Below are 11,627 nucleotides of genomic sequence, written 5' to 3'. Positions count from 1 at the left end.
TTCTTAATATTTCATAAAACTATAGTTCAAAGGCTATACAAAATGGTTTAATATCCATGACTTTTAACATATACCTTTACATTTCATAGGTTTAAACAAACAGACATGCTAAGCATTCATCTCACACTGTTTATCTAAGCTATTCTTGGCTAACCGGTGTTGATTACTAAGGATGCAGCTTATTAACATATAGATGGTTTATTTATTGAAATTATGTAGTCAGGCTACTGTTGACTTGATAATAACTTTCTAATCTCTTCAATCTCGCTATTTTAATAACTTCTTACTGTACCTAGCCCCTAATTCCAGGAGAAAGGAGTTAATATCGGGGAAACTTCATTGCTATCTCCAGTAAAACGTGAAAAAAAAACTTACTTTCCATGTTATCTTTTGGTATAATTCATTTTGCTGCCAAATGATGGGTGTCAGAGAGGGTTCCTTTGTTCACAAGAAATCTTGCTGACTATATATAAATATGCATTATCCAGGATAAATATGCATTATCATCAGGATGATCCTGGATTTTAAGGTTACTTGGTTAATTCCTTCAAATTTACTACTTGTAGATTTTTTTTTAATAACATTTTGCATATTGTCTATGGTGTCACTAAAACACTACTTCACCTGGAGACTCAGAGACGAAATATTCCCCAGGTATGTCTGTAGTAGACCCTATCCAAACCAGGGAGTTGTATCATATATGCCAGGTGCATTATTCCTGCCTTATGATAAATATCTGCTAAATATCTACTTTTCCACCGTTTAACATAGGTGCTCCTTCATTAAATCATGCATACACAAGCTGTTATGTAAAAACAATGAAATATAACATTGGTAAATACGATAATAAAATGCTGTCTGTCATATGACCTTAATTTGGCTTTTTGAAGGTTTTTAGCTGTTGGCCCATGGATACATAAAATCTTGTTCCTTACAATGTGTTTAAATATAATCTCACTGTATAGGGCAGTCTGAAGGAAACCATCCCGTTTCAAGTGTATAAATATGAATCTATGAAACATGATGTTACCTTATTTTAAACTAAAAAGAATCAACTGTAATAGAAGAGTTTCAACAATTACAACTAAGTTGGCTCCCTTATCAAAGGGGCTGTTACCAGTACTTTTTCTCTTGTTGTGAATATTCCCATGATGACTTCTTTTTTCTGTAATTAAAGTCTGGTGCTGACATCACTACGATATGGTTACTAGATATTACTCTCTAGTTCTCAGCATCTCACTGATGTTACATAAAGACATTTCTCACCCCTAATAATACACATTTTGCAATTTACAATTACAGCATAGATTATTATATCTTTGTAAAGGCTAAAGGATTGCTTTAGTGATATCCAGGACTTAATAACTAGCACTAGGAGTGCCATACTGTGGCGTTAAAGCTGCATATTTGATACAGGCTCATTATAATTTAACAGCTGGAGGTGATAAATAAACTAGATATATAAACTAAATGCACTAGATAAATATAGAATGATATTATTACATCTGTTGCTAATGAGGAGATATTTATTATATTGGCTATAATAAAAAGACACCTCTTTCCTTTCATATAATAAATTACAACTCCAACCTCCAGCGCTCTACTTCCTGATTTGCTATTTAATGACCTTGGGGAGAAAAGGTACAGCAAATTTTCAAATTACTACAACGGTGCTGTTTACATATATTCACTGAACATGTCTGTAAATAGGTATTAAGGTAACCTTTAGATACAAAAAAGAATATGAAATGCTCACCAAGGACAGGCAGCAGATAATACTATGTCCTACGGCGCATCCCCGCTAGGGAGTATCTCACAATTTAGCTCTCTGTGACATTACGGAGAACAATCCCCCATCTACATATCAGTCCCCCCCTTATTTTTTAGTTACCTATCAGTCATTTATATGTAGCCTCCTACACACAGTCCCTTCCTACTTTACCTCATCAAAGAGCGCCAAAATGGGCTTGTAATGGTTGCTAAACATGGCAAACCAATAGGCAAATCTTAACAAAATTTTGGCACTTTGACGTTTTTGTTTGTTTCGTTGGGAACCTCCTCGTTATCAGAGATTCGTATGAATGTACAAAACATGCAGGTATAATTCAAAATAAAGTTTGTACAAATTTGAACGCACAAGTCTGGTACACAATTACAGTTTTCAAGAAAGTCACGTCATATACTGTTAAAAAAGCTGACTACTTTTATCATATAAGTAGCACTTGAGACGAGGAGTTAAAAATAATTATCCTGTATGCACAAGTGCCAATTTGTCTGCTGATAGAACAACAACTTAAAATTGTCTGCTTATCAAGTGAAATCTGGAAAGCATAAATAGAGCCCTAAATTACCACATATTAGCATTCCTAGAATTGATTAGAGCACTTGGCTGGCCACAGTGTCGTGTAATCACAGCCAATCGCTTCCACTAGTGATACTACTGAGCCCCTTCAACTTTTAAGAGTTGCTTGTGAGCCATTTATGAAGTTGTAGCAATGTCTAGCCTTAGTGAAAGCACAAATAGATATTGATATATCAGAAGTGTGCATACTGGTATACACTCATGATAAGATCTAGGTGTTTTCTTACTGACATTCTTACATTACATTATTTTGTGAATTCTTATCGTACCTATTGCATAGATACATTAAGAAGGAAAAAATGGCCAATATTGAAGGCCAATGTATATATATATATGCAATAGGCCTAGCAGATACTTAAAAACCCCTGTCAAACATTTATTATTTAGATTATATTTTTTCTATTCACAAGATGTCCACGTACGTTTGAACGCATGTTCTGGAATCATTTTCCTCTGCTGAATGTATATGTACAGAGTTGGAAATTATAAAAAGCCACTCTGTATATGATGTGTAATTGGGTGACCACAATGTTAGCTTTGGAAATTATTGGCAATAATGGTTGCAGGTTCAAAGTAGATATGGCTTTATTTGAAGAGTAGTGTCAGTCACACGTTAGTCAATAGTTCTCAGCTCAACCCTCGAGACACATTATCAGTGCAGGATTTGGTTATTACTACATTTGTTCCTAAAACTAACATTTAAAAATCCTGCAACATTCTTGTGCCATGACAACGCAGGAGAAAGTTGCCTCAAAATAGTGACCTGATGGATAATATAGGTGTACTATAAACATATATATATATATATATATATATATATATATATATATATATATATATAATGGTTAATAACGGTTAAAGAAAGAGAAAATACTAGACACCCAAAACAACCAATAAATGGATAAAAATAAAGAAGTAAATGAAGCAAATTAACACTTGACTATATGTGCAAGTTTCTTTTGATACTATCATTATGCGTATGCTGATAACCTTTTTAATTGTAGCAATATAAATCAGTTTTGATGGTTGATGCAGGCACTCCAGCTATAATGATTGCCTTATGTATTTCAATTATTTTTTTAAACTGTACTAAGACAAAGTGCAACTGATAAACTGTTGGACCATTTATTGTTGCATCTATTTGGTTTCATTTATTTATATTAAGACTATTAAGACTGCTGCAAGTTCATTTCATTCACTTTCATTTATTACAACTAAATATATCATGTGCTTTTTGTTTGTCAATAAGTGTAATTGTTTTGGAGATACTGATTTTTATTTAAGAGTAAGGGATTTTTTTCCTAGAAATGGTGAGATCTTGGGACAAAACAAATTAATGTGTATCCTGATCCGTACGGGAAAGTTATTTTAATATTCCAATAGGATCTACAGGAATCAATCTTCTCTCACCATTCAACAAAAAAAAATGGGAGGAATAACATAATAACAAGAACAAAAGACAAATACCAGGAACAAGAAGTTAAGAAACTGACCCTCTTACAAATTACTAATTTAGTGTACTTGATTGTAAAATGTATGGTTTCGAAAAGAGACACATTTCATTTTACCGATATGGGATATCACGTACAAAATATCCATTATTCACCAAATACATAGGGAAAACATTTTCTTAAATCCTACTTGCGCAAATGATTAGTTTAACTCTGGAATCATGAAAAATGTATTTAAAATGCTAATCTCTAGACATATTTCTGACAATTAACAATACCGCGAGTTGAAACTAATCTGCCTTTCTAAGATCCTGGTGCTTCGAACATCAGTGCATGAACCATCTTGCATGTTCTAATTAATTTTACTAATCCCATGGCTATGAACCAGTAACTTAGGATGTATATATGAGGGCTGCAAATTGTTCAGAGAAACAAATTAATTCCTAAGTATGACCCACATTTACTGAATATTTTAATTGGCTTAAGTTTTATTTCATGTCCTCCTTGTTTATAGCCAGGCAACAGAATGATTCATTTTAGGTGCTTATTATGATGGATGAGTAGGTCTGATGTTTGGTTTATACTAATTGTCCACTTTGCATTGAGAGGCATTCGTTATATCTGTCTTCAGAAAACATGTCAACATACGTCTTGTGACACGGGGCATTAAAGGCACAAACCTAGTTTACCCAATTTCCTACTTATGCTTTATATGTATTTTAAGAAATACTTAATATATAATGAAGTATTTGCCACTACTGTACTCGTTTTAGGTCCAGAGGCCAGCGTTATGTTAGTTGCATGCTAGGTAGGCCAGGTCCCTTAACAAATCCATCCACAACTTGTCTACCATTACTTTTCATGGCCAACAGACCAAAAGGATGAAAGCTCCCTGTAACCATAGTTCTTGGTTTTTATATTTATTTTCTATTATTTATGTCAATACACATAATGCCATGTGCTCATATAATGTTCCTATTATTTGTATGTAAATATGATTGCAATATTATGTGAAATATTGTATGTTGAGAAGAAAATTAACTAAACATAAACATACCGTATTTGCTCGATTATAAGACGAGGTTTTTTCCAGAGCAAATGCTCTGAAAAATACCCCTCGTCTTATAATCGGGGTCGTCTTCTAATCAGACCCCAAAAAAATGCTGGCGCCATGCTGCTTACCGGTCGCGAGCAGCGTCTCTTCTGTTAGAAGCAGGGCAGGAAGCTTGCAGCGTCCTCACAGAACTCTATCTCCCCCCTCCCTCCTCTGAGGGCGGGGCCAGAGAAGTTGCTACAGCCGGTCCCCTGCAGAAGTCTGCGAGTGGGAGATCTGCAGTTCAGGTGAGGGGGTGGGGGAGGGTTTTTGAGTATGTGTGAAGTGTGTGTGATTAAGGGAATGAATGAGTATTTAAATGTTTGTGAATGAGTGTGAGTGTGTGTGTGATAGCATGGATGTGTAAGGGGGGTGGGGGTTGTAGCATGGCATATGGAGGCTGTAATCCCACTGCTATCATCCCCAGGTTCCAGCATGTACTGGCTGCCTTGGCTTGATAGGAGTGTGATTGCTGTTAGCAGTTTGATATATATATATATATATATCAAACTGCTAACAGCAATCACACTCCTATCAAGCCAAGGCAGCCAGTACATGCTGGGTTAAAAGGCATATCATGGGGCTGAGTGGCATATAGGGGGTTAAAATGCATTTCTGGACCTCCAGAAATGCATTTTAACCCCCTATATGCCTATATACCTCCAGAAATGCTTTATACCCCCTATATGCCACTCAGCCCCATGATATGCCTTTTAACCCCCTATATGCCAGAGTGGCATACAGGGGTATAAGGCATATCATGGGGCAGAGTGGCAAATAGGGGGGTATAAAGCATTTCTGGGGGCAGAGTGGCATAACTGGGGGGGGCAGGTTGGCAAATAAAAGGAAATTTAAAAAATATATTTTTCTCAATCATAGCTTTTATTAAACATGAAAATAATTTACATTAATTAATATTTACTGGTAAAACTTTTTCCCTATAGGGTAGTCTTATATTCAGGCTTTTTGTTTTTTTCCTAAATTAATATTTTGATTTTGGGGGGTCGTCTTATAATCGAGGTCGTCTTATAATCGAGCAAATACGGTATGTTATGTATATTTGACATGAGGAAACAGTAGTCAAGCATAAAGTTTAGGTTTTCCTCAAAACTACTAACGTTCCCAAGAACATTTGTATGCATGTACCAAAACAATAATTTGTATTTTATTCTGTGAATGCTGGTTTGCCAAAAACTTGCACACATGAGAAAATTATCTAAAGCTGGCATAGAACTCTAAAAGATTACTAAAATGTAATTTAAATTTCATCCTCACACTAGTTGTTTAGAAGAAACTGTCTTCATCTCCACTGATTTGTTCATTACATTTGTACAGAATGATAGTTGAAAAACACAATTAAACATAGTAACAAAAAATTGCCTTTCCCAAGCTATTTTTTTTTACTAATTGCTTTCTACATTGTTGTCATTTCTTAAAAAAAATGAAGTAGAATTTTTGGTGTGACAAGTTCATTTATTTCAGTTCTGAGAAACATACCTTTTTAGTAATCCAAAAGCTTTTTGTTGAACTATGCTACATTACTCAAATGATAAATGAGAGAACAAGGAACCAGAGTCTTAGCTATTTTATTATACCATCTTGTAAATGTTTCTGCTAGCCCTTCGTCATCCCATTCTTTTGTAACCCGCACAAACAGCAATTTGTCAGAATTTGTATATTTTTTTAAAAACCTTGTTAACCACAAGTGAATCTTGCATGTCAGGATGGACGCATAATTGTTCTAAAAGTATTTGAACCAATTTTGTTGAACCAGATGTACACTATATGAACTTGTTGGACATCCCATTCAAAAACCATGGGCATTAATATGGAGTTGGCCCCCCTATGGGGGTTATAACAGGCTCCACTCTTCGGGGAAGGCTTTCCACAAGATTTTGTAGTGTGTCTGTGGGAAGGCCCATCCTGCCAAAAGAGCATTTCTGAGATCGGGTATTGATATTGGCCAAGAAGGCCCGGCTCTCAATTGGCATTTCCATTCATCACATAGATGTTCAAAGGGGTCAGGTCTCTTTTTTAGGCTGCCCGAGTTCAGGACAGGTAATTCATTAAACAATACAGATCTATAGTAGAAACATGAATAATTAGTAAATAATTCAAATATGTATAAAACTAAAAAAGGGAAACATTACAGAAGCATAAAACTACCTTTAACATTAAGAAAACCTAAACAAAATGTAAAAGTAACAGAGTAAATCTGTACATTAACTTCTAACATATACAAATTGTGAAAACAGGAAGTTATAACAGATCCACCTCAAAAGACTTCATAGAAGATGTGAGTGGCCTCATGCAATTTTCTATACCAGATGTGTGAAGGACAGAATAACTCATTAGTCTTCGTGGTAAGATAATACATTTTACACAGGATTAAACATTAACCCATTCATTTGCCAGTTACAGTAGTAAAGTAGATGAATACCCATTTAACGGTGATCACCTGTAAATCATATTAATATATTTCATAGGTAATTTAACCTGTAAAGCGGAGCATTGTGAGCTATGCAAACTATTGTATAAATTGTGTAATAATGGTAAAAGTGGAGCAATTGTGATAGCATCCAGTGATATGATGCTGTTGATTGCCCTACTTTTACAGTTCATACAAGTACTGATATTTATGAATATAAATTAAAAGCCCACCTTTTTCTGTGAGAGCCTAATTAGACAAATAGAGCCCACAAATTAATATATACTAGAATTGTGCACATAGGGAAATCATACCACAATTGTGTCCTATGTAACTGACAAAGCTGAGGTAAATTAAAACAGTTTTCTTTTTATTCCCAACACAACATCTTGCGCATGACAATTCCACTTCGATTTTCTTCTGCATGCCAACAAGCAAACTACAAATAGGCATCCTTTGCAATTTCAGAAGTCATTATCTTAGTTAACAGCTCAGTTTATTTTTGTGTGATACGTAAGGTGATATTAAAACTGTGACTAATGTACTAGTTTAGGTGAAGCAAAGCAATTGAAACCAGCATATTTTTATTTTTTCAGTGCTTCACATTCTGCTGTGTAATCAAATTATCTTTAGAGCAGATTTCATTAATATATTCTAAGCCACAGTGAGTATTTTCAAAGCTTTATGAGGCAATTTACACATTTTATAGATGGCTTTAATAGGGTTTTTTTATGGGCACAACTTTTGCAAATCTCCATTTTTAGCTCACCGTTACATTAGCCACACATGCTAGCTTAATGTCAAATTTAGCTTGTCTGCAGCTAAAAGTAGATCTTAAAATGTCAATTGACTAAAATGTCCATGTTCTGCTAACCAAGAATTTTATTTGTCGCAGTCCATTTGCTGGCCTAATGCAAAACAGCAAAAGGAGCACCCTTCCAATAATATTACTATATATTATTTTTACTGTGATCTTGTAAATATCCAGCATTCTTTAAGTCGTCCTAATACACCCAGGTAACCAAAGATGTCAATTGTAAATGTAAATAGTTTTAGTGTATCTGGGGTAAAGTGAAGAGAAGAGTTTTGGTGATACTAAGAATTAGTGATAATGTGCATGTTCATACCTGTAAAGCTGGGTATGACAGAGCTATGGCCAAGCCAGACTCCAGGCATAAACTAAATATCATGAATTCTTGTGCATGCATCCATATGGATGGGTGTGAGGCCTAAACTACCAAATATGAGGAATATGAAAAATGCTAAAAAAAATATTCCTCCATTTTTATTGTATATCTGTCCTATTAATGCTTTGTTGTTCATGGTCCATGACTCTACCTGCTCAATTGCTGCCAGTCTGCCACATAGGACCGATATGATGTTATAACTGGAGTCTTTATTCATTTTTTGAACAGCACAAGTGGGCTTTATAGGGGAGATTTCCATCATGGCTCAGATATCCACAAACACGAAAGAGCTATGCTAGATTTGGTGCACATCAATATCAGGTTCCACTGTGGGTACCTATGGTGTTGAGCAGGTGCAGGACTTAAAATATGCAGTAAAAATATGGAAAAATACATTTTATTTATTTATTAGAACTGCATAGTTATAGAGAACAATGCATATGAGAAAAAAAACATTAAAAAAAACACTTCAAATATTCCCCATTATCAGGATGTCATAAATGCATTAAGAACATGGCCAGTTAATAAGTAGAAGTTAAATTTTAATTGCTATGTTAAAAGCTGAAAGACAAATTCTAATGTTATGAAAAGAATTACTCAGTGAAGCATACCAACATTGAGTGAAAATTCTACTGGAGTTATGCTAATGTGTTCATAAATATGAAAGTTAAATCTGAAGATGTTGCTTGACATGTATTTAACTGCTTATGTAATCTGAAGTTGAGAATGTTGAATATGGAATGCCCGGATGGCTAAATCATTCACTGGTGTTTTAAAGGCTGTGAATGGGCTCAACATTTTTCTTTAAAATGGTCTTTATTTTGAGTCAAGTATATTCGCATCAATAAACAATAACAAATACTGAGGTGAGCAATAGTTAATAAATGTACTAGGCTAACCCTGTACAGCGTATGCCACCTTCACATAACTCAATGCTGTGATCAGACCAACGGAGATTATGAAAAAAGGAGAGAATCAAGCTAACCACATCTCAAAACAAATGAAATAATGACAACGCTAGAATTTTCTCTCCATGGATTGCTTAAATAATTGAAGTTAAAAAGATATTGATTCACTGCTCTCACCAAAGATAATGCACCACGATTTACAGAGTACGAGTAGAGTTAAAAAGTAGAGTAAGGTGACCTCAGATGTTTACATCTGAAAAAAGGCAGATCTAAAGTCTCATGAAATACATCTCATTCTAGAAGTTTGGTCCCAATATCACAAACCTCATAAATGACTGCCATGTAGCTTATGTGAGGTCCTGCAATGTAACAGCCCAAACTCTGTTTTCAAACAACCTATACTGATGAGATTAGTAAAGAGCCGAGTCACTCTGGTAAAACCTCTTAAAAAGTCCTCTTGAAAAAAGTCCCTTAGATTATTTTTTGTATTATAAGTACGATTACAATTTATTGGTGTTCATAAGGTTCATTTGTGCATGTAAGTCTTTCATTTGCACAAATATTTCACTGAAAACTACTTTAAGACATAGTATCAACTGGGTATCACTCATAGATAAATATATGTTGCATAATTCATAACTCATAATTCTGAAAATCTATAACCAGAATCAATAAGAATGAGCCCAATCTATAGGCATTTTTTACAAGATCCAACATATTAATATTGCCTATTTTCATTTCTCAACCAACTTACCATTGGCTGATAAAGTACAAGGGGTGATATAGGTGATATTGCTTTGTAAGCTGATCTTTATTTGGAGGGCATATAGTAGGCATATGTAAGGAATTTCAGTGTGCTTAGAGGGGTGCTTAATGCTTAGAATGATGCTACAGAGTGTAATTGATGAAAGCAGCATATTTCATACAAAAGGCTATGGTAGGAAAAAGTAACAATAGAAAAGCTACATTACGTACTATGGATGGGTGCAGGAAAAAATAAGTTGAAGATAAGGACTTTGATGTAAAAGGTTGTTATCAAGAACTGTGTCACTTGGAACCTAAATCTGGTTCCCAAGAACTGAAGTAAATGAAAAACAATAAGTAAGACGGATGAGCATTGCAGAAACATTCAAGAGGGTTTCAGGAGAATGAGAAGAGTCACGTAATAGGAAGGGTTTACATTAGTCTTGGCTGGTAATGTGGAAAGAGGCTTTGAGTGAATAAATCAGGGAGGAAAGAGAAGATAGGACTGAATACGACCCTGTTCAAGTGACTTTAGAATGTATGAGAGTTTAGAGGGTTAAGGTCATATTTTAGGGGTTAAGTACGAAATCAGCACTTGGATTGTCAGATATAGGAAGCTTGTGAAACAGCATTTTGTTTGAGTGGCAATAACTCTCTTCTAAAAAAAAATAATTAAATATACCAGGCATTCCAATGTCCATTGAGAGCTTTTTTGTTTGTTTTTTCTTTATCTATTCAATCTGATTTGTATATTGGTAACATTGTAAAGGGAGTATTAGGGTCAGGCAAGCTTTGAGATAATAAACTTTATGGTCCTGTAGTTTTTAATACGAGTAACAATAAATGAAATCATACAAAACTATTTTAACAGAATTCATACATTATACAATAAAAATGTTTTTTTTTAATTTTTTTACCATATTACAAACTATAGCTCTATCACATGAAAAAATAATATATGGAGTTAAGGAAAAACAGGGAAGTAAATGATTATATTTGTTGAGAATTAAAAGTGCATTTCTGTGCTAAAATGAAAGACCTCAAAATGCTATAAATTTATACATAAAATGAAAACCTTCATCATAGCAAACTGATAACATAATTATTCTAGATGGATATTCGATGTGAAAATTAGAGAAACTGAAATAGACATAATTTTGCCTCTTCAAGTTAATGGAAAACAATTCACAATATATTAGAAAAACCTCTTAAATCGTGTCTAATCATTAAAGGTTTCTGACTCAAGCCCAATCGTTTTTTATTGTCTTTTTATACAACAGCAATTTTAAACACCATCATAGGTAAGACTCAAAATAAAATACATTAGAAAAATCACATAATTTCTAATAATTTTCTAAAACATCAAAAATAGAAAGACCTATGTTACTAAATACCATTGCAGAGAGTATTTTTGACTTCTGAGGTTCCAGATCAGAGTTACAGTCAGGTAGAGG

This window comes from Spea bombifrons, chromosome 4, assembly GCF_027358695.1.
Source record: "Spea bombifrons isolate aSpeBom1 chromosome 4, aSpeBom1.2.pri, whole genome shotgun sequence".
Taxonomy (NCBI): domain Eukaryota; kingdom Metazoa; phylum Chordata; class Amphibia; order Anura; family Pelobatidae; genus Spea; species Spea bombifrons.
This window is presented reverse-complemented; position numbering follows the sequence as displayed.